This window comes from Pogona vitticeps, chromosome 1 (assembly GCF_051106095.1).
Source record: "Pogona vitticeps strain Pit_001003342236 chromosome 1, PviZW2.1, whole genome shotgun sequence".
Taxonomy (NCBI): domain Eukaryota; kingdom Metazoa; phylum Chordata; class Lepidosauria; order Squamata; family Agamidae; genus Pogona; species Pogona vitticeps.
In genome coordinates, this window is record NC_135783.1 from 293,291,026 (window position 1) to 293,318,802 (window position 27,777).

Below are 27,777 nucleotides of genomic sequence, written 5' to 3' on the forward strand. Positions count from 1 at the left end.
ACTTTAAAGCCTTTGGAGTCTAATCTATGCCCGCCACAAGGGATGAAGCAACCCTTCTCATCAGAGGAACCCTCACAGGAAGGAGTGGGGTGCGCTGTGGGCTGAAATGGATATTGCATCACAACCAGTGTGAACAGGGAACTTCAGAATGAATTGGTCGCCACTGTGTGAGCACTGCTGGTGATTTCAGATGTAATAGAAGTTGTGGATCAAATTGTAGCAAAGACAAATCATTCTGATTCAGCTCTCCAAGGCAGCCACACACGCTGTTCTTTCTCTTGTTCTCAGATCAAATCTGAAAGGGATATGTAGGAGCACAGTTTAGCCTTTCTTTCTTGTTGCTTCCTGTCAACTAGCATGCAATACTTGCTTTTCTAAATCTTGAAGCTGTGTGTAGCCATGGTGACTAGTAGCTATTGATGGATGGAATTGCATGGATTTGTCCTATCATCTTTCAAAGCCACTTTAAACATTCCCACATCTTATAGCAATGGATTCCATAACTGAACTTTACAGTGCGAAGGCATTTTTCTGATCTCTCCTTTATCTCTTCCTGTTCAGCTTCATTGAATAGCCCCAGATTCTGATATTACAAAAGAAATGTCTTTGTCTACTGTATCAGAAACAGATTTCCTACCTGTGGATTTATGTATTACACCCCAAATCTCCCCTCACAATGTAGTTCTGTCAACATTAGCTTAGATTTGTGTCACCATTACCTTACATTTCCTGAACATGTATTTGGGAGAAGCTGCAGAGTACAGGCAGATTTCTTACAATAACTATGAATATAAAATACTATTTCTCCAGGTCCTGTGGGTCTTTGACTCACATGCAGAATTCTCATTATGCAAGTACATAGAGCAAGCTGAGCTCAAGATGCATTACCAGTCTTCCAGTTAAGCAGGTCTGCAACGTGTACATGTCACTTTACATCCATTTTGACATCCACACAGAGCGGAAGCTTGCAGATATTTCTTATACTGCAAGTCTCTGCTACATCCAGACGAAAGTGGCTACTGAAGCATTAACACCACATTATCGCAATGACTCACGCACTTTCTCCTTGTTTAACATGGGTATAGACACATAGTTCACAAACATCTGAACGTAGAGTGTGAGCAAGTTACTCTTGGTTTGACTACAATTCCCAGACTCCTGTTGTCTGAAAAAGTACTTTGCCAAAGTTTTGCCTGAACATACATCAGATCTCAGAGGTACCCTAAATCTTTCTGAAAATGGGTTAAAGCAAGCCATGAGCAGGGAGTGGGACCATGCCAAGGGGCTCATGATATGTGTATAGCATCTGTCTGTCTGTCTGTTTGTTTATTTATTTATTCCTCAAACCATGAAGAATGCATGAACACAAGATAAAAGCATTTCTTAAAAAGAGGTTAGAAAGGACTTAAAGAACAATTTGAAATGTCAATGTTTATATATATGTATATTTAGAAATATATAAAACACTTTATATGGGGTTGCCTTTGGAAAGTGTCCAGAAACTTCAGCAGGTCTAAATCATTTCAGCCAAATTGCTAACTGGGGCTCCTTACAAGGATAAGGTAGCCCCACATTACAGCAGCCCCATTGGCTTTTCTGGGCACAACTCAAAATGCAGGTTTTGACCTACAAAGCTCTAAATGGCTTAGGTCCAAGCTATCTCACGGATGGCGTATTCCTATATGAGCCTGCTCAGGTGTTAAGATCATCAGGAGAGGCCTTTCTATCAGTTCCACTACCCTCACAGGCCTTCTTTGCTGCCACTCGCAGACTCTGGAACTTCCTCCCACTGGAGATGAGGCTAATCCCCCCCCTTTTTTTGCTCTCCTTCTGCAAGCAGACAAAGACATTTTTCTGCAGACAGGCTTTCTCTTAGTGACTGGGTTTCTGAGAGGGGTTCTTAAATGGATGGTTGTGCCTTATTGCTTTGTATATGTTTTTTGGTGTTGATTTTCTTTACTATTTTAGTGTGGTATTTTATTATTTTGTAATATTTGTATACTTACTGTTTTTAGCTTTTAAACATTGTCTTCTACTGATGGAGGCTGCCTTGGATCCTTTTTAAGGAGAAAGGCAGGTTAAAATATTTTAAATGAATTAATGAATGAATGTCACCTTTGAAACCAGTTTTACACTGCTATAGTCCATATGTAACAATACTCTTGGTTGTTTGCTGGGAGCTGATAAAGGATGAAGCAAGAATGATTTGCTTTGAGATGGAGTCATATAACTGCAGTGCTGCTACAAAGAAAGCCCTGTTTCATACAGCAAGCTTTTTAGGGGTGCCGGCACACGCTGTAGGTCTTCAGTTGCAGAGTTCAGATTCCAAGCAGGCATGTCCAGGAGGAAGCAGTCTGTCAGATGTGCTGGTCTCAAGCTGTTTAGAGCTTTATAGATCAAAAGCAGTACTTTGAACTGAGCTCAGAAGTAAACTGGAAGCCAGTGCAGTTTGTTCTCCTGGCATCCACATGTACAGCACAAACATTGCAAAGAGGGGGCCTTTGCACACACAGCAATATAAATACAGGCATCTGCAGAACCGAGATCCAGATGTTACCATGGTTCCAGCTCACATAAAAGCCTCTGTGCCTGCAGCCGTACATGTAAACAGCCCCTCTCTGTAAACATACAATGTAGATGCACACACGGGAAAGAGGGCTAACTGGAACATGCAAAGGGTGGCTTCTGGTAGTGCTACTGAGCCTGACCCAACTCCCATTTTTAGAGTGACTTCTTCTGCTTTGAGAGAGATCTGGCTCTGGATATGTTTTGGATTATGGCTGTGCACTGGATTCAGACAAATCCCAAATTCTAAACTTAACCAGCCTGATACAGACCAGTTTGTTTGAGGTCTGAAACAAAGCTGAATGGCTAGATTCCATTCCAAAGTAAAGCAAAGTGAATGGTCAAACTGATTCAGATCGAGGGTACAAGTGTAAATCAAATCAGATGGGACACAAGTTGCTTAAGCTGATTGTTTTTTTTTTCCTTAAGGAGCTTAGAACACAAACCTCTAAAGTTAGCTATGGGAAATCTGGCAGGTTTACTCCCCTCTTTAGGGTCTGTCATGGCTCCTAATTTCATGCCCATTAAATAATAAAAAAGTTATGGTCATGTTGGTTTTCCAATATTAATTAATGTGGGGACTTTACACATTTACTATTTGACTTGATCCAAGGTACAGGTGGGGCACAAAACAATCTGGACAAATCAAGAGACATTCTGAAGCCCCAAACTAGCCTCCAAACTATATCAGGGGAGCTGCACACAGTCCACTCTCCAGATTTAATGTGTGGTCCAGCTTATGGCTCATAGGCACTAACTCTATCTTATATACACCCTCCACTCCATGCTTGGGCTGGTCAATGTAGCCATTGACAACAAAGTTCTATGGAGGCTTATTCATTCCTCTTCCAATGGTCATAATTGCTAGTCAAGCAACACACATCTGTTAATCAACCCATCCCTTCCATAATGCAACCAGCTAACATACTCCTATTTATGACATCCACAAACAAAAAGAAAATGGGAGGGGCCGTCACATGTGTTTGGCATTACTCTGAAAGAGGCAATGCTGCAAATAAAGTTTTTCTTGATTTTATGAAATCTCACAGGTATGTATAATTTTGCTGATTCAGAAACAAGACTAGAAGACATCCACACAGGATACCCCCAGGGAATCACATGATATAAGACAACAATTCAGTAGGGCCCATATAGGGGACTCTAAATAATCTTAAATGAAAAATTGTTATATTAAAATTGAATTTTCTAAAGGAAGAGGGAAAAAACAGTTTAGTACAATGTTCATAGAACAACACACTTGGAGGTTTGGGGAAGAGGATACAGTGATACTAAATTCAATCACAGTGCACATTTAGGAAAGCTTTTTAAATCTCTTCTATGGCACTTGTGAGAAATATTGGTGATATCATTCCGCCATCTTCTGGATACTGAGGGGATTGTTTTCAAAAATGAAAGTGGTCAAATATTGACATTACTGTATTATATTTTTTGACAAGTCAATCCAAGTAGGGATGAAAAATTATTCGGCTCATCTCCCCCATTTCCCAGTTTATCTTCACCACAGGTAAAGCATGCATAGAACTGCTGCCCTGCTAGATGGACATGAAGACAGTCCATCAATTAATTTTTGTCTCTCTCTGTATGTGGCTCACCTTTCACACGTAGAGCTTGATTGTATCACTTCAGGTTTCATGTCAAACCTTTCACTGAAAGAAAGAAAGAAAGAAAGAAAGAAAGAAAGAAAGAAAGAAAGAAAAATCCATGTGGATTGTTTTTTCTTTGAAATACAAAGTAACTGGAAGTGAAACAAGTGAATTCTTGAATTGAGGTGTTTTTTTTCCTGCATGGAAGTTCTGGAAGTGCAGAATTCCCCCAGACCATAATTAATTAAGACTGTTTGATTTTATTTTTTTTTGCATTCCTAAAAACTACCACTTTCACTGATCTGAGCCAGACTACTCATGCAGCAGATCATGAGGAAAAAAAATGTTTTCATGTCTGATGAGGTCACTCTGTATCACTGCTGGCTGCAGGCAGAAGGTTTTATGGCTGCATACCCTTCCATTAATCAGCCCTCCTATAGTTTTTTTTTATTTTAAATCCATAGAAATCTTACTTACACTGTTATCCTGTACGAAAGTCACTTGTTATCATACATCAAAGTCATGAGACCAAAAAACAGCGATGTACGGTATATAACAGAAGAACGTACACCCCCCCCTCACATTTCATAAATATTTTAGTATATTTTTTCATGTGACAACACTGAAGAAACAACACTTGGCTGCAATATAAAGCAGTGAGTATATAGCTTGTATAACAGTGTAAATGTGCTGTCCCCTCAAAATAATGCAACACACATGTCTAAACTGCTGGCAACAAAAGTGAGTACACCCCTAAGTGACAATGTCCAAATTGGGTACAAAGTATCAATATTTTGTGTGGCCGCTTTGATTTTCCAGCACTGCCTTAACCCTCTTGGGCATAGAGTTCACCAGAGCTTCACAGGTTGCCACTGGAGTCCTCTTCCACTCCTCCATGACGACATCACAGAGCTGGTGGATGTTAGAGACCTTGAGCACCTCCACCTTCCTTTTCAGGATGCCCCACAGATGCTGAATAGGGTTTAGGTCTGGAGACATGCTTGGCCAGTCCATCCCCTTTACCTTCAGCTTCTTTAGCAAGGCAGTGGTCGTTTTGGAGGTGTGTTTGGGGTTGTTATCCTGTTGGAATACTGCCCTGTGGCCCAGTCTCTGAAGGGAGGGGATCATGCTCTGCTTGAGTATGTCACAGTACATGTTGGAATTCATGGTTCCCTCAATGAACTGTAGCTCCCCAGTGCCGGCAGCACTCATGCAGCCTCAGACCATGACACTCCCACCACCAGGCTTGACTGTAGGCATGACACACTTGTCTTTGTACTCCTCCCCTGGTTGCCGCCACACACACTTGACACAATCTGAACCAAATAAGTTTAGCTTGGTCCTACTGGACCACAGGACATGGACCAGAAATCCATGTCCTTAGTCTACTTGTCTGCAGCAAACAGTATGCGGACTTTCTTGTGTATCTTTAGAAGAGGCTTCCTTCTGGGACAACAGCTCTGGAGACCAATTTGATGTAGTGTGTGGCGTATGGTCTGAACAGTGACAAGCTGACCCCCCCCACCCCTGCCTGCCTGCCTAAATAGGGATACTTCTTTTAGGGATTTTGTTGGGGGAAGATATTCAACAAGATGGTCAAGCATCTGAAGGAGTGGGGAATTGGATCTGTAGGTCACTGTCAACGGAGTTTTGAGTTGGGTCAGGAGAATTCTACCTCAGTTTCTTCATACAAGGATGCCATATCTGGGCCTGGGCCACACATGCTAGTAGAGGATGCACATGGCCGGAAATGGGGTGCAGCCTTTAGACTGTAAATTTCCTCTGGATCCCAAAATAGACACAGGATAAAACAATTTAAAAAATATGAGAGGAGGGGAAGGTTAAGAGAACTTGAACTCAACAATCTCTGCTCCTAGTAATTCAACACTTGGTTTTAGGGAAGGGCTTCCGAAACTTAGAGGGGATGTCAATGAAGAGGATATGATATAGCTTTTCCATCATGTGTGTTATCCACAAGTACAAAAGATGTTTACATGCACATTTTGGGTGCAAGTCCTATGCCTTGATGGATACTTGAATGTGGTTATTTGTTTACTATAGGCAGTGCCTATAGCTTACAAAAGTTACCGATAGCATGGTGGCCAGAAGATTTGAGCATTTATACTACACAAAGCAACTTGTGGTCTTAACCGACCAGATAGGCGGGATATAAATAAAATAAAATAAAATAAAATAAAATAAAATAAAATAAATAAATAAATAAATAAATAAATAAATAAATAAATAAATAAATAAATGAATGAATGAATGAATGAATGAATAAATAAATAAATAAATAAATAAATAAACTTTTTCAAGCTCTGGCAGTGCCCTAGGTGAGAGGTTTCTCTTGTTGGATTACTAGGATGGCCAGTTGACCTGGATGTGCTTCAAATGACTTGACTGCATAAAGAATTAGGTAGGGAGGAATGCAGCTGTATGTTCCAGGGGAGCCAGGCTTACTAGCCAGAGGGAGGAAAAAGACCTTAGCGATATGCTATTGGAAAATTCTTGTTAAGTTATTAGTCTTCTATTGATTAAGACCACAGGTAAAAGCATGCAATCAAAATATGGTGATTTTTGTCTTAAATCAATTACTGTCAATAAATAATCCACAGAAGAAGCAAGTCAAACCTCTTAGAATGGGAAAAACCCCATATAAAAATTGGGAAGCAGCCAAATGATACTGTGAGGAAGATGTGGTCATCTGGAAACTCTTGTGCCAGAAAGATACTTAAATGGTAATGAGGCCAGTACCTTCTTGGGTATATACATCACAATGAACAAAGACACAAAGGGATCTTTGTCAGACCTGCGGTCCTCACACAGTAAGCTTGATCTCAGCAGCCTTCCTTTCATACTCTTACTGCTGCAGCCTATCTAAAAATAAAATAGGCTGATTCCTATTCCTGTTCATTCATTTTGCCAGGGAACTGGGGTGCTTCCAACCAAAATCACAGTACTCAGCTGAAGAGGGACATAAAGCCACCATGGCCATGCCTTTCTCTAGCACACTACATTTCTCTACGTGTCTATCCCAAAATAAACCCTGTTGAGTTTATTTGGACTTTCTTTCAGCTTGTAGCCATTGTCTCCTTCCCATTTCAGTTCCTCTCTGGGTGAGCAGTGCAGAAGGTAAAGACTGGTAAGGATTTATATTGGTTTTAAAACAGACAGTTCTTACATTCCAAAGCTATACATAGCTACTCAGAATTAGGCCCCTTTGAGCTCAGCAAGGCTTCTACTGAGGTAAGTGGATCTGGAACCACAGCCTGAAATAATTGTTTTGAATTTTCTTCTTTAGCTAAAGGCAACTCGTGCATCATTAACTGAGGTAACTGCTTTAATCAACATGGCCTCTGTGAATCTGATTCTCAGGGTCAGTTCTCTTTGTACCCCCTCAGTCTTCTTATATAGTATAATCTGACCAATAATTAACATCAGAGAATAAAGGTTAAGTGGCTAAAAATAGATAGCAAGGCATAAAAATGGCAAAGCCTAAAAATTAACAGTGTTTTCCAGTTGTCATAGTAACCCTAACTGGTGCACAATTATTTTATTTTCTGGCTTTTCCCAGGCATTAGGTAAAAGCCAACATGGAAACAAATGGAAATGAATGTAATGAGCTGGAATAGGCACTTGATAATCAAAACTAATGCCCAAACTATCAGGGTGCGATGGACATGCATTAGAGCAACATTTTAGAAGGCAGTTCCATCAAATATTATTGTTTTGTTAACACTTCAATGCCCGTAAACAAACCAGGGGAGAATGGAATGGCCTGGAGTGGCAATTTCTGAGCAAAACAAACCCACCAAATCCATCAGCCACCCATGATTACAAGGAACAAATGTAACAAGCTACAAAGCAACAGAGACCACATTCCAGTTGGTGGTTTTTCCTACTGTACAGCTGCTGTTCCATGCCATTCTGTTCTGTTTCACATGGTTTAGGAGGGAGTAGGGGGTTAATGAAAGGGCAATATTTTATGTTTGTTTACTAAAATATTATCCTGATATGTGTCACTTACTGAGAATGTTGGCATCAATTTTTATTTTCAAATTTTATTACTTTATTATGCCTTTTCTGGCCCACTCTGTTCCAGCTTCTAGCTAGTCCCCATTTTCTGTTTCATTTTATGCAAAAGTAACCCAATAAGGACAAGCAAATTTAAATCTCATCTACCTATTCCAAGTGGGTCCTAGACTGGGTTTTGGCATCTCCTGATGGAATTCCTGGGATGACCTTAGACCAGTTACTTTTGCTTAGTCTTATCTACCTCATATGTTTGTTTTGAGAAAAAAAGTGCATTGGTGGGTGTGGCTATGATGTATCCTGCTGTGGACCCATTGGAGAAAGAAAAGGTAGGAGGCGGGGCTTTGTTGCGGTGCTGCCAGTAGCTCCAGAGAAGAGCTCTCTCTGGAAAAACTGGAACCATCCGGTCTGGGATCCCCTTTTTGAAATGGGGATCGAAGGAGAGTCTAGGAGAAGTCTCTGTGAAGCAGATGGTGAGCAGCAAAAGGAGAAGAAAGGGATGCAAACCCGGACTTCTTCCCTCTGAAGAAATTACCCAGCACAGATCGGAGCAGGCGCCATATTTGGCACGGAGCCGTGAGTAACCCTTTATCGGGGAGAGGAGAACAACCAATATAAGCTTAAAATATATAACAACTAAGTAAGCTGAAGCCTTTGATTTATGAAACAGCCCCATTAAGTTGAAAATAAGAATGAAAATATTTGGCTGAAAGAAGAAAAGCAGCGGCGAGCCTATCTTATCAGTCTGCCTCAAAAGTGAAACTAACTTTCCTCCCCAAGTGAACTCTTAATATAGCAGGCTGATTTCAAAGCCGAGAGAGTGAGACGGAAAAATAAGTCTTATGTTTCTGGAAAAGAATCACAGACGGTTCTAATGCCATCGGACAGGATTTAAGAGACTTGAGTTTCGTGAATGCAGTTTGGCTGGGACATATTTCTCTTTGCCTTTTCCTGGACTCTGTGAATTGTTAATAACAGAATCTGGTTGTTTTCTGGAGAAGAAAGAAGGAGCTGACGTGGTCGACTGGACTGAGGAGCATCAAGGAGTTAATGGAAAGATCATAAGACGGGCTTCAAGGACAACTATTGGACAGTTTGAGACTTTGTGATTGCTGTTTTGTTTGCCAGACTGCATGTGAGACTGATAACAAAAGCTTGCTAAACTTTGGAGAAGAAGAAATAATTGTGCCACCAATCAAATAATTGGTTCTATTTGATTTTGAATTTGCTGGGTTAGAAGTTGATTTTTATATTATGATATTTGGATAAAGATTGGAGGGAGATCTAAGGGGAGGTTTATGACTAGGGGTTTGGAGTGTTGATAAAATTCTGGAAATTGTTGAAGGATATATAAGGGGCGATCATTGTGGTTAAGGGCATAGTATTATTTATACAAACTCCATTCATTGGTAAGCCCGAGATGGCCTCCAAAATTTAAGACAACAAATGGAGACTTGGTCTGTTCAATCCCAAATTTTTGGAACAGTGGTACAAGAAAAAGAAAAGGAATGGCAGATTACTATGCAAAAGATAATAATAACAGGGTTTCAGCAAGTACATGGTCTTAGCAAAATAGAAGATCTGATGAAAGTGACGAAAGAAGGGACATTAGATGCCAAACAAAATTAAATGAAGCTGCACAAACTTTAGAACCATCTTTATTGGGCATGACACCAGGTAACATAGATGGGATAGAGAGTTATCCAGTGACCTATGCAGCTTCCAAAATTAAAAAGCATTATGTTAAAAATCTCAAGAAAGAAACACTGAAACAAGAGAATCTTATTGTGAAAATATGGGAAGTGACAAAAATGGATATTCTGTCAGATGGGCTGAAAGACTGTTCAATTCAAAAGGAAACTGAACGATGGGAGGTATTGTATAAATGGCTGCAGTTACCAGATAGTGTTGGAGTAACATAGAATTAAACTAAAATTAAATGATAAGATGAAAGCAGGAGGGTAATCAAACTGTGAAAAAGCAAAAAGTTGATCTGTTATTGTAATATGAATTGATTGCATGATGGTATACTCTGTGTTCTCCTATCCCCCTAACCTTTTCCCCCCTCTTCCCTATTCCCCCTACTTTTTGTATTCCCTACCCTGTCCTTAAATAGATATTTAAATAATAATAAAAAAAGAGAAAGAAAAGGTAAAAATGTCACTGATAAACAAACAATCCAATAGTTGTGGATTTTTCAGGCTGTTTGGCCATGTTCTAGAGGTTTTTCTTCCTAATGTTTCAACAGTGGCCGGCATCTTCAGAGGACAGGAGCTAGAATTCTCTCTATGTTCTGGTGTAGTCTGTGGGATTGTTTTGTATTTGTAGCTGTGGGATAAAGGTTTTTTGTTCTTTTCAGGAGATTAGATGTTTCCTATGATCAGGGTGTTTTTTGTTATGGGTGTTTTGTTGTGATAAGAGGGGATGATCTCTCACTGTGATTGATGGGTGTTGTTAGCGGTCTTTTGTGGGCAGGGATCACCTGTCCTTGTGGCTGGGTAGAGTTCATTGACCTTTTTGCAGGCTGTATTGTTCAATGCTGGGAGCCAGACTTTGTTGATTTTTAGACTTCTTTTTTATTGAAACTGCTGGTGTTTGTGGATTTCAATGGCTTCCCTGTGTATACTAACATAATGATTGCTAGTGTTGTCCAGTACTTCTGTGTTTTGAAATAGGATTTCATGTCCAGCTTGTTTCAGGGCATGTTCAGCTGATTTTTCTGGTTGTTTTAGTCTGCAGTGACTTTCATGCTCCTTGATTCTGGTCTGGTTGCTACTTTTTGTAGCCCCGATATACAATATACCTGACTACAACTGCAAGGTATACGATATACTCCTGCAGAGGTGAGGGGATCCCTTTGTCCTTGTCTAACGATAACATTTGTCGTACAGTATTTGGTGATGGGCCTGAATACTGTTTGTAGGTTGTGTTTTTTCAACAGTTTCCCCATGGGCTCCGTGACCCCTCTGATGTATGGCAGAAATACTTTATTTACGGGGGGCTCTTTTTCTTCTTCAGTTCGGTGCTGGTTTGATGGCTGTTTTGATTTCTTTCTTGTAATAGCCATTTGCCTGTAGTGCCTAATTTAGGTGGTTGAGTTTGGTGCTGAGAAATTGAGCTTCACAGTTCCGATTTGCACGGTCTACCAGTGTTTTGATTATGCCCCTTTTTTTTCTGTAGACCTTTCTTAGATGTCATGGTCATATGCAAATCTGCCCTCTAATTGGGACATAAGATCTACAGAAAACCCACCCACACAGACTGGTACCTTCACAAAACCACTACCCATGACGAAAAAGAGGCATAATCAATCCTGGCTGTGAAAGCCTTCTGGAACAAACAATCCAATGTTATGTTCTGATACTAACTGGGTTTAGGCTGAGTTACCACTCAAAGCAAGGAGTCAGGCATAACCATCTTGGATGTGCATAATCATCAGAGCCTCTCATTTGCCTGTCAAATAGAAATGTGGGATATAAATCAGTCTTGTTGTTTTAAAACCAACCAACTTTCCTGTGGTATTTGTGTGGTGTTATACTTTGGCAACACCAACGGCTCTTACCCTGTTACTGAACTGGACTTCACGTTGGAATTAGTTTTAGGAACTATGCAGTTTTACCCATCTTGAAGCCCAAACTTGATTTTTTATTTTTTTATTTTTTATTTTGTAGGACTGATTCTTCCTCAGGCCACGTAGATGACTCATTTGTGTTATTTGGCATAAAGTCTATTTTCTTAAAGACAGCAGCTAACTTATTTTAGAGTCTCCAGATTCTTTAACTTCAAGAGGCCCTGTTATGCCTTGCCATGTGTAAATAAATCAGGCAGTGAAGCTGAACAATAGCATAAATCTCATACCTACAATCTGTGTGAAGAATTGACGGAGTTAGCAAACCTTTAAATATAGGCACACATCCTGAATCTGTATTGTGTACTTAAGATAACATTATATAGTATTTTAAATTCTTTATTGGCTAGTATTCTTTTTTGGAAGAAAACGGTTGGGCAGCTCAAGCTCCTGAACATGTTGGCACGAGTCACGATCTGGAGAAATGTCCACTCATTCTCTACACATCAGCTAGAATCTTTTTGAGAGTTTCCTTCTTGGCTGTTCCCTCATTAAATCTGCAAGCTCCACATGAAGTATAAAAAAGTACTTTGCTGGCACTGCTGAGAGGAAATATGCATATCATTTTTTGTTTTAACTTGCATAATATTTGAATCTTCAGCATCTCTCCCTGCCCCACAAAGTTTATTGACATTTCTTTCTCTAATCCGGAACCGGCCTATAGCAGCCCCCTATATGTGGACAACCATTTATCTCTAGAGGTGGCAGGGATTCAGACCAGACAGTGCTGAATTTAGTGCGAGCATCACAGCCATTACATTTTATTTATATTTTGGTTCTTAATTCCAGAAATTTTATGACTAGGTTCCAATCAGGGAGGGTCAAGGCTTCAGCACTATAATGCATACCATTTTGACAACACCCCAGATCAATACTTTTTGATAGGCTGTAATCTCCTATATAACTGGATCTAAGTAGGATGAAAAGACAATGATGCTAGGAAAAGTTCAATGTAATTGGAAAAGAGGAAGACAGTGATAACTCATTGTTTGTCTTCTTTCAAGAATGTAATGTCATGGGAAAAATCTATGGATTATAAAGATCTTTTCGGTGTCATGCATCTCCAGCAGTACATCTGAGAAGATGAGCTTAACGGCTTTGAAAATTGAGTTCCTCCATCATGACTACAAGCACAATCGAATTTGGAATGTACAATCTGCTCACCTGGGCCCTGGTATCATGTTATTCCCTGCTGATCCATTCATCCTTTGAGTGTGTGTCATTGGACGAGGTTTCCTTATGGCTTTGTTTCTGCTGGCCAGTCTCTTTATTTCTACACCTTAATGCCACTCTTATCTGTTTGTTTGTTTTGTTTTGTTTAGCTTTCTTGGCATATCTACTGTTATTGCCCTTTTTGGGGTAGCATAAATGTAATAGGTGCATGGGTTTGGATACCACTAAGTTTTGCAACATACTGTGGTGTTGCAGTAGTTTAAAGGAGTTTATTTTGAAATAGTGCAATACTACAGTACTGTAGATGGGGGACAGCTAAAATAAAATAGAATGACACATACCCCCAACATCAGTCTGTGGATAATTTCCTCATTTTGTCAATGGACTGTCCCCCATCTTTATTTCTTTCCTTTCTTTTCCTATAGTTATTTCTCACACTAATTGCAAGATACTGCAGTGAGGAAAATCACATGATATGGCCCACAGACATCTCTCCCCCTATAAAGGAGCACATACTAAATATATGAAATAATATTACTTTCTGTTTCCCTCTTCTCTTTTTCCTTTCTTTGTGTTCTATTTCTCTATCTCTCTGAATCAAATTAGACCTTTGGGGGAATGGGTATTCCCTGTGATAAGCCTGTTTTTCCTCTCACAATGAGAGTTCCTCAGACATCCTTCATTTTAGCAGTATTTCCTGCAAGCTGAGCCTGTAATGTGTATTTCTGTTCTTTTCCAGTGGTCAACCACACACTAAATGCAAGATACAGTGATGATAGGTACCTCTCATGGCTGAAGGGAACACTTCTAATAATATGCTATGCGCAAAGGCCCTAGGGATGGTATGGCAAAAATTCCAAGCACAAACCAATGAGAAAATCCCATTGTGGGTGGCACCTATAGAAGCATTTACACTGAAAGCCCTAAACCAGAAAGGAATGTTAACCACATATGAACATCTGTTAACTAAAGAGCAGAAGATAAAGGACAAACAAGAGCTTGAAAAAATGGGTGTAGCTGTTGATTGGTGGTCAATGGTAAAATTAGAATCAAGATACAAAAAAGATAAGACTGTAGGTTTCTTTGAGGGCAAAGTACAGGTGGATAGACTGTGGATATATACGGAAGAAAGAATAATAAAATGTACATATGCTTATTAGAATATGACTTAGAGGATGAGAGGGTGAAAGAGACAATGGTAAAATGGCCAAATTTTTTTGGATATAACGTAGGTCTTGATGATTGGACTAAGATGTGGAAAGAAAGCTATAAGATGATTAAACCAGCAAATCTTAGAGAAAATATCCTCAAAATGTTCTACAGATGGCATTATACACCTGTAATGCTAGCAAAAATGTCAGAGGGTAACAGCAATATATGTTGGAAGTGTAAAAAAATGCAGGAACTTATTATCATATGTGGTGGACATGCGAAAAAGTAAAAAATTACTGGACACAGGTGTAGGAATTAGCAGAAGAAATTACCCAGCAGAAACTAGATATAAAACCTGAAATGACATTATTGAATGTCATATCAGGAATTAATGATAAAAAATTGAAGCATTGTCTTATGTATATACTCACAGCAGCTAGATTACTCTGGGCCCAAAAATGGAAAAGCGAAGAGGTTCCGACGATAGAAGAGTTGTTAAAGAAGCTATGGGACATAGCAGAACTGGACACTCTATGAGAAGCACTACGGGAACAGCCAAGAGACTATGTAAAACAAAGCTGGGAACTAATATACTCTTGGGCCCAGAAGAAGACAGGAGTGTAGGGCAAAGTTTATGATATATATATAAACCGGGGAGGGTAGAGGGGTTAATGAGGCTGGAGTCTCTGACTCCAAAGGGGGGAGGGTTTAGTTTAGTAGAGGGCTTAGTTTAGTTTTTTTCTTTGTTTATTACTCTCTTTTTTCTTTTTCTAATGCTGTCTTTTGTATGTTTGAATTCTAATTTAAAAAAACAAAAACAAAAACTCACCCTGAAATAAAACCTGGCCCTTCAGGGTGCCAATACTACTACTACTACTACTACTACTACTACTACTACTACTACTACTACTACTAATAATAATAATAATAATAATAATAATAATAATAATAATAATAATAATAATAATAATAATAATAATAATAATAATAATAATAATATACTATGTGCATCATCTTCGTTGATCCTGTTTTCCCTTTCTTTTTCTCTGTATCCTCCGCATGTTTTTCTCTCTCTCCCTCTCACTGTGTGTGTGTGTGTGTGTGTGTGTGTGTGTGTGTGTGTGTGTGTGTGTGTGTGTGAAAGAGAGAGAGAGAGAGAGATGGAGGGTACTTCCAGCTTTAGTCAATTTTTAAAAATGCCAAATGTGCCTACAATTGGAGTTTTATTTATAACCTTGCATGCTATCTGTAGTTTGGGTGACTGGATGTGACTTTTCTGGACTGGGGTGATTATCTATCCAACACTAACCAATTATTTTTTCCAGCTTTTGACATTCAAAGGGAACTCTTCTGGGTGTTCTATCTCTCTCTTTCATTGGTTGGTGGCAATTGTTTCTTGCCATTCATCTGTTTGGTTTGTTGCTAACTCTGAGTGCAGTAAAGAAAGTAGTGTATACAATTCTGTAATTTCAAGCCACTGCAAGCAAAGAAATGTTTTTATTATTTCTCCTACAAATGTCTCAGAGTGAGTCGTTGAGATTTTAAGTGCCAGTTAAAGAGAAAGGGGTAGCCTCGGGGGGAACTTGCAGCTGTATTTGGCTTTGTGCATCTCTATACGCCCAATATGCAGCAGAAGAGATTTTACCAGAAAATTCAAAACTCTGCAACACCTACTGCCTCCAGACTCTGTAAAGTTAGCTCCTGCTGCTTATGGCTTCCACATACACATGCAGTTGTTTCTTCTCTTTGTGTTGCAACTTTTCTCTTGTATCACCAACTGTCTGTGAAATTTCACCTGGCTCAAATGGAGCTTTTTTGCATTGCAAAGCAATGGAGTGCAAGTCTGAAGATCTCTTGGATACAGGGGGCAAGAGGCCTCAGAATCCTCCCCACAAGCCCAGTGATGTGCAGGCAATGCCCTGACGTCTCAGTTATATTCTGCTTCCTTGGTTTTGATGGGGCACAGTCATCTTTTGATTTAATATATGATGTAAACATGCAGTAATAAAATGCCTATTTCCCATTTGAGTTTCACTGCAGAAATATTGGGAAAGGGCAAATTACACCTCCAAGCATGTAAAAATTAATTTAGTAGGTGTGTATCTTTCTCATGCTATAGATTTATTTTGTATGCTAAGGTTTCTAAAATGCATTCCCTAAAATATCCAAAAGGTGGAGACAATGTATGACAAATCTTTTAGTCTGATTCAGTGTTATACTGTACATTTTGCTGGGGTACATTCCATGTAAATCTAGATTAAAAACAATACTGAGAATATGAGTTGGGTGATTATTACTGATGGATTTCAGCCTTGTGTATTTGCTTGTTTTGTCTTTTTCACAGGTTTCCCCCTATTATTTGTGTTTGTTTTGTTTACAGTTTTATGTTTAAAATTTTTAATAAAATGTACAAAACAAAACCCCCAAACAGTGCAATGCTGTGCGTATTTACCAGACAGCAAGCCCCTCCGCAATTTTTAGATCGCCATAGGATTGCAATATACTTTTTTATTTTTAAAAAATGCAAACTAAATACTGTTACATAACTTGTAACCAGAGCTCACCACAATGAATCTGAGATTTATGAAATTCATAAATTATGTGCAAGGTATCAATGTACAAAGAATGCTGTTTGTCTAGGCAAAATTTTATGTTACACCCGTGTAGTGTATTCTGCGTAAACATGCTGGCTGTTGCATCCCGGCAAAAGGATTGTGCAAATCAATTGCACAGTTGGTTGTGTGGTTTCTGTTACCAATTGTGCAATGCACAAGAGCTGTGTGACGAGCACTTCCACCCTGATGTAATGGGAGCCACCTTGTGTGTAACACTGAGTTATGTATGTATAAGCGTGTGATGCAGTTTCAGCCAGTGTTTTCTTTTTAAATGGATACATTTTCAATATAGCGTGGACTTTGTGAATAAGTCCTACTTTAGAATTTCTATCTAAGTCCTATTCATGCCCCAGACACCGGAAATGAAATGCTAGGACTAAATTCACCAGAAGACTCAGAATCTTTTAGTGAACAGCTATTCCTTGTTGAAAGGTAACAAATGGAAGATTGCTTTTGGCACAGACATTCTGTTATTTCAAAATGTTCATTAAAATGTCACTATTCCATGGCCTGCCTGTTCAGGTTTTTCTCTCTCATCACAGTGGTAGGAATCTGTGCTCTCCTCCCCCCCCCCCCCCCCGTGTAAGAGTTCAGCCACACCTTTACTGGCAGATATAATGACACGGATTTCACAAAGAACTGGTATTTTTCAGCTTCATATGCCACAAGGATAAAAGCTTCCGGAAGTGCTTTCATGTATTCTTCTTCTTGTCTGAGGTGTCAGGAAAGCTGTCTGTTCTTCCGTTGGCAATTCCTGTTGCCCTTTGCAAAGCTGAACTCTTTTGAGTCATCCTGCATCCATGCCAGGTTCACATTTGTCAAAGACAGAGGACTGGAGTATGAAACAGAGACTTTTCAACCTTCTTTAGCTATTAACAGACTCAGATAATCCATATTATTGGCTCAAATGCATTTGGAGGGTTTTTTTTTGTTACAGACTTTACACCTCAATACTTTCATTGTTTTACTACTTTGCAAGAGTTCATGTGAGGATGATGAGGATGACTGCCAAATGTGCTCATATGTCCCTCTGCTGTACTCAAGATCTGTTTTATAACTGAGAGAAATATAACAATATGCCATAACAGTCCAGTTCATTGCGACAATGAATAATCAAAATTAACAGAATGGCAAATAAAAAACTTAATCATTAACACAACAAAAATCTGTTGCTTACAACATACTAAATGAGAACAGATTTGGGCAACTTGCCTCCCTCTAGATCATGAAGCGCTGTCCTTGTGCCCCTCAATGTTTTCATTTTTTTAAAATTTAAGAAGTCTATAATCATGTTTGGTAAAAGCTGACTCCCAGTTTTGAGAAAAATGTTCCCCAAGGCCTAAAAGGACCCGAGGAGAGAAAACACAGCAAAGTGACCCTGGTGCCTTTTGAGGAGTAGGAGAGGCCATTTTCTGTGTGTGTATGTGGGTGTGTGTGTATGTGTGAGCAGAATAAATTTCAGGTTCGAGGTTCCCCCCCCCCCCGCTTTCAGGCTGTCTTTTGTCCATCCCTGCACTTACAAGCAAGAACACTCAAATGACTGCACACAAAAGCTATTTACAATTTGTTCATAAAATTAAACAGAATCATTTTAATATAGCTATTTCTTAAAAACTATCACCTTCCTTTTCTGTTTGAGAATAAATACAGAACAGCTTATGGAAGTGACAGCAGGCAGGGATGTCCATCAGGTGACTACTGCAACACCAAATGATGAATTGGACATCTGAATAGACATCCCAGCTAGAACTTCCTCAGCTCTTTTACCTCTCTTGAAATGTAATGGCTTGAAGGCTGAGACCCATGAAAGGAAATGCTCAGAGGGGGACTTTCCCTTCCCATTGTCTTCATTGCACCTCTCTCTCTCTCTCTCTCTCTCTCTCTCTCTCTCTCTCTCGTAATACTAGAACCTGGGGGACATCCAATGAAGCTGAGTGGTGTCAGATTCAGGACAGATAAAGAAAGTGTTTCTTCACATGGAGCCTCATTTAAAAGTGTGGGGAATTCACTGCTGCAAGTTGTAGAGACTACCAATGGCTTGGACAGATCTGAAAAAGGCTGAGATAAACTAATGGAGGAAAAAAGCTGCCACTTGTGACAGTAACAACATATTACTTCCAATATTAAAGGCAATCTAAGTTTGAATGCCAGTCACTTGGTAACAGTAGAAGAGGGACCACTGTCCTCATATATGGTTGTGGGATTGTCACAGGCAATGCCTTGGCTAATGTGTGAACAGAATCATTGACTAGATAGGTCTTCTTCTGCTCTTATATTAAGCTCATATAATAAAGCAAAACGCTTAGGAGTAAGGATTTGCTTGATGGTTTTTTAAAAAGTTTCTTTGGGGTTCCTGCATTTGTCACAGTACAGGCAGATACATTTGCAGCTCATTGCTTTGATCAGAGTTCAGTGGTAGACAAAGCGCAGTTTTCCGGATGTTGCTGGACTACAATTATGAGCATTCCTCCCCATTGGCTGCGCTAACCAGGGCTGATAGGAGTTAAAGTGGAAGGCTTTAGATGTAGACAGATGTTCTCAGTATGAGTGGTCATCATCTGCTCTCAAATCTATGTACATTTTCTTCAATATGAAACACATGCAGGTGCTAAAGGTTGGTTTTCTTGCTACGCCACCTTCCCCAGTCCATGCCAATGATCGTTAACCAGAACATCCGAAAATGTCTACATTCTCACATTCTTTGGCAAAATCAAATGCTAAAGGGAATGTGTCTTTCCTGCTGTCAACAATGTTTGTTCCCTCGAGGCACACATTTTCATCATAGCTCCAAGTCCTTTTATCTTCTGATGACCCATCACAAAACAAAAAGAAGCTAAATTGCTGCATGATAACAGAGGTGAGTTAGTGTCAGGGTGAACAGATATCTTTTATTTCTCAAGGGGACATTACGTTTTAGAAGGAACTCATTGCATTGCATTGCTTCTTGGCAACTAGGTTGCCATTATTGTTCTTGAAACTAATTTACTGAGGTAGCCATTAATACGGTGTTGTGTTATCCTTACCAGCAGGGCAGAAGGGACACATTATCTGGTTCCCTCTAGTAACCCTTCCTGATATTGTAACTTGAAAAAGATTACACCAAAGAAAAGCATATAAGTAGAAAAAATTAGCATTGAAATGTCTCTAAATTCCTAAAACGGCACTTAAAAAGAAAATTTTGAAACAATTACTTGTAACTGTTACTAAGTAACATGGGTTTTACTTCTTATACCTAAAAATAACATTGTAACTTCTAGTTTCATTACTGTGTTTCCTTGAAAATAAGATAGGTGTCTTATATTAATTATTGCTCCAAAAATGCATTACGGCTTATTTTTGGGGGGATTGTTTTATATTTTTCATGTAAAACAATCTATATTTATTTACACATACAGTCATGTGATCTTCTTGTGGTTGCTGCACAATGGCGGAGGGCAGGGTTTCACTTAACTGGTACTTATTTTGGGGGTAGGGCTTATATTACGAGTATCCTGTAAAATCATACTAAGGTTTATTTTCAGGTTAGGTCTTATTTTTGGGGAAACAGGGTACTTATTACTCCAAAAGTTATTAGTTACATGTAACTACTCCTCAGCCCTGTTCCAATGACATGCTAACTGCATCATCTACTTCTGCTGTCTGTGTTAGTAACTATTGTGTGCTTTATGGCTGACACTGGCACTAAACAGTTGAAAATTTCTCATCAGTCTATCTTTAAAATGAAAACATTATAAAAGTACTTTAAAAGCCTGTAGGTGGATATTATGAACAGCACTGATGGGTTATTCAAACCCTACCTTTTCACTTTGGCTTAACTTGGCTATTAATAACAAACAGGAATTAACAGGAAATGAAGAAACTAGATAATGTCAACCACTCAGAGAGTCACCTTACATCTATCTTTGGAACAGGAAAAGGCTGTAAAACTATTTCCCCTTCCAGAGTGAGAAGCACTTTTTAATTTAGTCCAGAATATAAGAGGCAGTTGTTGACTGCTGTCACCATGTGCTAATCCATTTGCTTCCTTGTTGGCTCCTCAGCCCGTCAAATGTGATCCATTATATAACACAGTAAACAAACACTTTACTAGAAATGCTAAAGGAGGGTGAATTCCTCTGCAGGCTTAACCAGGCTAAGCCCCACAACTAGTCTGACTTCTGGGAAAACAAGGCTGTAATTACCCACCACCTTCCCTGACCCATACAAATTGCCATGAGATGGATCTGTGCATAAAATGTAACTCACATGAGCGTGTATAGGATTATAGACTCAGTAGTTAATGAGTCAAGTCTGTATGCAGTGCACAGCTTTGGGGGACTGTGGAAATATAGACAGCATGAAGTGGTGGTTTGACCGTCCCTGGATTCCACAAATGAAAAGTGGTCTTTCCCAAACCCAGCCCTCCTGCTCTTCCGTTGTGTGCCTGGCTTCCAGTCTGTCTCACAAAATGCTGAGCCGGAGGACATACTTTGTGGAATGGCATTGCCGTTTGACAGGAGGCCATGCCATTCTAACATACCAGTGGTTGTTTCGAGCTATTATAAAATTGTTTCCTGCAATCTTTCTTGTCTGCAGCAAAGTTGCCTTGATGTTAAGGAAACAGTAGGGAGGAGGCCCCTGATGCTGAGCTGAGTTTGATCTAAAATTAATTATGTCAGGCGGTGCCTAGAGCTGTCTCTCTCTTGCCTTCCCTCCTCCTTCCTCTCTGCTCTGCTCATTGCTCACTCTATGTTGCTAAGGGAAAGCAACAGAAAGATCTGTAGGTAGGAGGTAAATATAATGCCAGACTTCTTTTTTGCTCCCTTCCTTTATTAGTTTAAGCACAGCTTTGCTGCTCTTGCCCTGCAGCTCTCCTTGACCTTTCTGAAGCTCGAATGGCCCCTGCTTTTAAAAATGGCTGCTCTCCAGTTACCCCGCATCTTCTGCATTCAGTGAAGATAATTTTTCTAGAAATGTAAATAACAAAGGTAAGTATGAAATACAAATGTGTTCATCTGCTCACTAAGAAACAGCTACAAATGACAGCACCGTTTCCTCTCCCCATTTTGAGAATATAATTACATCGCCTACTTTCTAGAGCTCTTTCAGCTGGGGCAGATGGGAGTGCATCCTGTTTGCTTTTCACACCTACTTTAAGCTTTGTCCAATGGCCCACCATGGGAGGCAATGGGTGGATAAGATTAGATTACATGCAAGGGCTATTGTGCCAAGTGCAAAGTTACTAGTGGTAAGGCAATTTCCAGAATCCCACAATCAGTGTGGCCATACTGGGAGGAGTAGTCTAAAACAGTCACCATTTCTGGATGACTGGTGCAACATCTCAGAAGGATAAAACTGTATTCTGCAACTCTTGGAAAGTTTTCAAGTTGGAAAAGAGGGCTGTGGCAAAGGCTGGACAGGAGATTCTAGCCAATGATGCTGACTCTAGCAGTGGGAGCACTGGACAAGTGCTGCAGTAGATCCAGATCTAACGACAGCCATTGTGTTGGTGAGATGTTGTAACAAGGCCTATTGTCCCTATAGTCTCCACAAAGCGCAGTCATGCACATGTGGCAAGGCTGGGGCACATAGTGGCTATACAAGATCACTAACCAGACTTCTGATTCTCCTGGAACCCTTGCACCATGAAACCGTAAAGGAAGAGCAGTGAAAAGAAAGTGTAATGAACAGCAGACTCACATACTTACTAGTGAGAACCAGAATCACAATATTTCTGGCATCCTTTTGGAGGGACCTGGCCAAAGAGCCTGTTAACCTCTCACCTTGCCTGTTGTTTCCCATGAGACAGTGATACTCAGCAGCATGTAGCCCACCAGCTGCAGGCAGGCTCCCACCTGTCTCTGTAGTGCTGCCATTTCAGCAACATAGCTATGATAAGGGCTAAAGAGTGTTTCTCCTTTAAAATGAAGACACTGCAATAAGCAATGTTGATGTTGCCAGGACTCAGAGTTGGGCATTGAGGGCAGTTGTGCTGACCTTCTGGAACTCTTTGCTCTTGACACTGGAGAATTCACATCAGTTTCTTGTTCTACATGAAGACATTTTTCTTCCTTCAGTCTTATACTGCTATTTAACCAGCATTCAAAAGAAAAACTTCTGTGGAATCTTTCAGATGCTAACATCATTTTTTTTAAATTGACGATGGGAGCATCTAAGGTTCTCCTAATGTCCAGGTACCCAGTATCATTCCCATATCTTCAGGAGAAGTGGATGTTTCCATCTTTATTGACAGCAGAACCACCCCCCTCTGGTTGCAATATTCCAAAGTGGTGTTACAACAATAAAGAAAGGAAATGACAAGGAGTCTCATGTTTGCATATTCAATATTTGCACATACCAAACATGTTATGAATGATGATGAGTATGTTTTACAATTTGACAGCAATTGCTTCAAAGCCACAAATGACTCTTCTTTATGCAAAATGTATCAGAGAGCTTTGTGATGCAGTTATTAAACTGCTGTCCTGCAGCCACAACTGTGCTCATGACCGAGCACAGCTGGATTTAATGAGGGGCCGGCCCCTGTGGTCGGACTGTCCACTCATATGTCCACCAGTGGTGGCAGCCACGCTCATCCTTCCAATCGCTCCCAGAGTTCTGCTCTCTTCCTGCTTACCTGGCCACTCCAGGAAGTGGGAGGCAAGACGAATCTGCCTGCATGGCTGCTGAGTCGCTAGCCAAGCAGGAAGAGAGCAGAGCTCCAGGAGGGATTAGAAGGATGAGTGAGGCTGCCGCAGCTGCCAGATGCATGAGTGGATGGGCCGGCCACAGGGGCAGGCCCCTTGTTTAGTCCAGCTGAGTGTGGATATTCATATTCATATATGAATACCCCCATCTTTAATCTGCTGTTCAGATTGCCTTTAAAGAAGGCAGAACCTCCTTTCCTTCATACTTGCCTCATCCAAAGAGTAAAAACACACCTACAGTGGTGCCCCGCATGACGACAATAATCCGTTCCAGGAAAATCACTGTTAAGCGAAATCGTCATCATGTGAAAAGCCTTTCCCCATTGGAATGCATTGAAACCCATTTAATGCGTTCCAGTGGGGAAAATACTTTGTCGTCCAGTGAAGATCGCCCATAGGGAAGTCATTTTGCGAGCACCGAGCTGTTAAAATAGCTGCCCTGCGAAGCATGGGTCCGGAAAACACAGGGCAGCCATTTTAGGAAGCCAATGATCATTGGAAAAAAAATCATTGTCTTGCAAATAAACGGCCCATGAAGCATGGACCGAATCGATGTCCAGCGGAATTCTCCCATAGGAATGACTGTTTTGCGAATCGCTATAGCGATCGCAAAAAGTCATCATCATGCGGTTTTGTCATACAGCGAGGTCATCGTCTAGCGAGGTACCACTGTATTGGACACCTTCTCTGCAACAGCTTCTGTGTTCCTAGGCCAGAGTTAACTGTGGGGGATCCTCTCAGAGCACCCAGTCCACATTTGAAAGACAACATACATTCCGACAGGCATCTTATATACTTATGGATGACTTTAAAGATATAAGCCTAACAGGAACATAGTTTTTATTGGGGTCCATCGTAATTCTCATTGACATATCTAACCATTTCTAAAGACAAATAATCTTGATTTCAAAAGAGTGGCCCCTTATTAATACCTTGATTGCAGCCCATACTTATCAAGCAGGAGTGAGTGGACAACCTACAACCTGCCAGAGTGGAGACTGGAGACTGGAAAGTTGTTTCTAGGTATTTTACTCCAAAAATATGAATGCTTCCAAACTCTCCTGAGAAAACTGAGAAACACTGACTTTCTATTGAAGCTTGCATCTCCTGGGCTTCAAGCCAGTTTAAGGGACTAGTATGTTCAGGATCTGAAAATAGTAAGTCATGTGGTGTGAAGCCTCAGCAGCTGTTTCTGTGAGGAGGCCTGTCAGGTATTTAAGGACCAACGTGTCACTTCCTCAGAGGTTGTGTATGCACCTGAGGAATGCCGGTTGCCACCTGACAGGAAGCTTGTGGCAAGTGCCTTGTTCCCTGTCGCTAGGATTCTATGCTGGGGAAAATATCAACAGTGACATATATGCCCATAATAATCAGAGCATGTAAATGTCACCTTTCTTAGAGCACAACTCACAGAATCGCCTTGAGGAGCTGGTGGTGTATAAAACAACATTTCCTGAGGCGCTGGGAACACCACGTGGTTAAAGGCACACTGCCAGGAAAATGGGATGGTTCCCGGATGTTAACCGAAACAGTGACCCTGATCAACAATTCCAGTAAAGAAACTTTTCCCCACAGACTAACTTTGCACTTTCCTAGCATTATAACTGAAAACTGTGCTTTGAATCTTAAATATATTTCTGTGCAAAAGAAGTTAATTCACAGGAGGACACAGTGCTCATTAATGGCCACAGACAGGCAGAGTTTTGCTAGTTTTACGAACTCAGTACAGCTGAGTTTGAGCTGTTTCCAACATGCACTGTGTCTACAAAGATGTTTCTGATACAACGGCTTTGCATGTGTGCCTTTGTTGGCTTTATTAGCATGTCTCCTGGTGTCCTTCGTTTTAAATTCACAGGCTGCTGCTTGGATCCCTGACCCCGGCTTCAGTCTGGGGGGAGATGGAAATCGGAGGCCAGCTGGACTCTGTAATTAGGAATATGCTGGTGCATAATTGGGTAGATGAGGATCTGAATGAGCTCAGCATGGCCAGAACTGAAAAGATGAGCTATAAGATGATTAAAGAGTATAAATGTTTCCAGTGCATTTTGTATCCAGTTCAAGCAGGCATGGGAATCAACATCTGGCACTACTGCAGCTGCCTGAGGCAAGGGATGGTGACGGGCCACCATGAACCATTTTCATCCAATCTCCCAAGTCTCTATTGTAGTATTAATCTGAGGCATCAAGGGAAATTTAAACAGCAGTACATACCAACCCTCCCACTATCATTACATAACACCTGGATGGAGGACAAAGAAGAAAGGGCCCCACCGTGTTTGTTTTGCTTTGCTCCCCAACAAACATGGAGCTGATTCCAGACACAAGATCTCTGTTTTTTTTCCCTTTATGCATTTGTTTAGCAAAGGACAGAGTAAGGTTTATTGCATAGCTAATAAGTAATAAAATCTTCTAAAACCCCTTTGTGGACCGCGTGATGTTCCAAATATGTGCCTAAGGTGCTTTTTTTAAAAAAATCCTGTTATCAAACCTGGTAGGCTCTCATTTACACTAGCTTTCATGCTCTCAAAAGGCCAGTGTTTCACCTGAAGAAGAGACGGCATCTTTAATACAAATTGAAATTTAACAGGCTTTCTCTGTCACTGCATCCCCACAGTGGGAAAAGCTTCACTTAACGCATTGCTGGCTCTCATGCAGCTATTCAAAGGCACAGATGCTCCACCCATAAAAAAGGGTAGCAACAATGAAATAAGAGCCTAGAATTTTAACAAGGTCTCCCATTCTGTTTGGCTGCAAGCGCTGTTCCCTTCCCATTCATTATATTACTGTGGATTCCATATAGGTTTAGGAACTACCTAGAAAAGTGCCAGCCTTTAACACAGTCAATGGTGGAATATATCATCAAGGGAAGCTTGGGTTGGTGTAGAAATAGACCACACCAGCATCAACCCTGTAGGTAGACTGGCAACGACGTGTCCTTCACCTGTTTTTAAAAATTGCCATCACATACTTTTTGCTGGCTTGAATCAGGATGTAAGATATCTTTACTCAGAAATAAATGGGATTGCCAGTGCAAGCTTCTAGCTGATCCTCAGTCTATCCTCTTCTCTTTTAGGTGCCTTTGGCTTAAAGGCCAATAATGTAACTCACCTGGTCAAGGCACACGGTGGTGGGGAGAAGTCACCCTTGAGTTTGTTAGTAACTCACTTCAAAACCTCTCATCTAAATTGAAAGATTAATTATTATTAAGGGATGTAACAAGGCAAAGAGGCAGGTACTTCATAACAAAACAAACTGTACATTTGCTACCATCTGCTAAGAACGCAGAGAACAGCCTCTCCTGCTTCTTGCATATGCACAGATCAATGGAGCAAAACCTGCCCTCAACCTGCAACAATTACCCTCGTCCTCCTCATTCTCATGAAATAACAAATCTTGCCCAGTAGATTTTAGGGGGAAAAGGGGTTTCATTTTTAAGATTCCCGCAGCTTTGCTTGAGGGGGATAGATGGAGCTTTGGAAGTTGGAATCCAAACAGAAGCTGTCACTGGCTTGCTGTTTTGTGGAGTGATAAAGACCTACATTGGAGGCAGATGCTGGGCTGACAGCAGGTCTTTGTCACAGGCTAAACCTTCCTTTTCCCCATACCAGGATCGTTGGCCATGTGGAAGCATTGATCTTCCTCCTAGGAACATACACAACTGCCTAACGTGAAGTCAGACCAATTGTCTATCTGATCTAGTCTAGTCTTGGTGAGACTGAAAGGCAGTGGTTCTCTGGAGTTCCAGAGAGGCGTGTCCACAACTTTATATCTGGAACTGTTGGGGTTTGAACCTGGGACATTCAACATGCGAAGTAGTTGCCCTGTCAATCAGCTGTGGATTGTCCTCAACCAGCCTGAATGGAAATTATAAGGATTGTTTTGCACAGCTGTTAATTCAGTGCTATATTCACTACAGGAATCCTAGAGTGCACATCCATACATTGTATTTTCTTGTGTGCTACTAAATCACATCCAACTTGTAGTGATGCGAATTGGGTTTTCCGGGTATATGAGATGTTTAAGGACTGGTTTTACCAGTACTACACACACCCCAGTAGGTTTCCATGGACCAGCGTGGTTTCATACCCAGGTCCTCTGAGTCTACTCCATCTCTCTTTCTACTGCACCACATTGGCTCTCATCCACACATTACAAGGACAGAATTATTATGCCCCCTACGGAAGGAGGACATTCAAACATTTGACTGTCTGTTATTTCATCTTATTTCTCCTTTGATCACCTCAGGTGGCCCTTTTCTCCAAAAGCTGCCACTAAAGATTTGCATGTTGCATTAGGGTGAAGTGGACAGAAGTAACTGT

General features: G+C 40.5%; 1 protein-coding gene and 1 long non-coding RNA gene across 2 annotated transcripts in view; one reads left to right on the forward strand and one right to left on the reverse strand.

Moving 5' to 3' along the window:
• Nucleotides 1-27,777, forward strand: part of LOC144588101 (uncharacterized) — a 287,228-nt gene that overhangs the window by 7,710 nt on the left and 251,741 nt on the right. The window lies entirely within an intron of this gene.
• LOC140703158 (uncharacterized) lies at nucleotides 21,548-26,640 on the reverse strand. Its single transcript, XR_012082517.2, has 3 exons — nucleotides 26,567-26,640; nucleotides 22,749-22,838; nucleotides 21,548-21,718 (listed from the first exon to the last, which is right to left on the reverse strand). It is a non-coding gene; the product is annotated as an uncharacterized LOC140703158 (long non-coding RNA).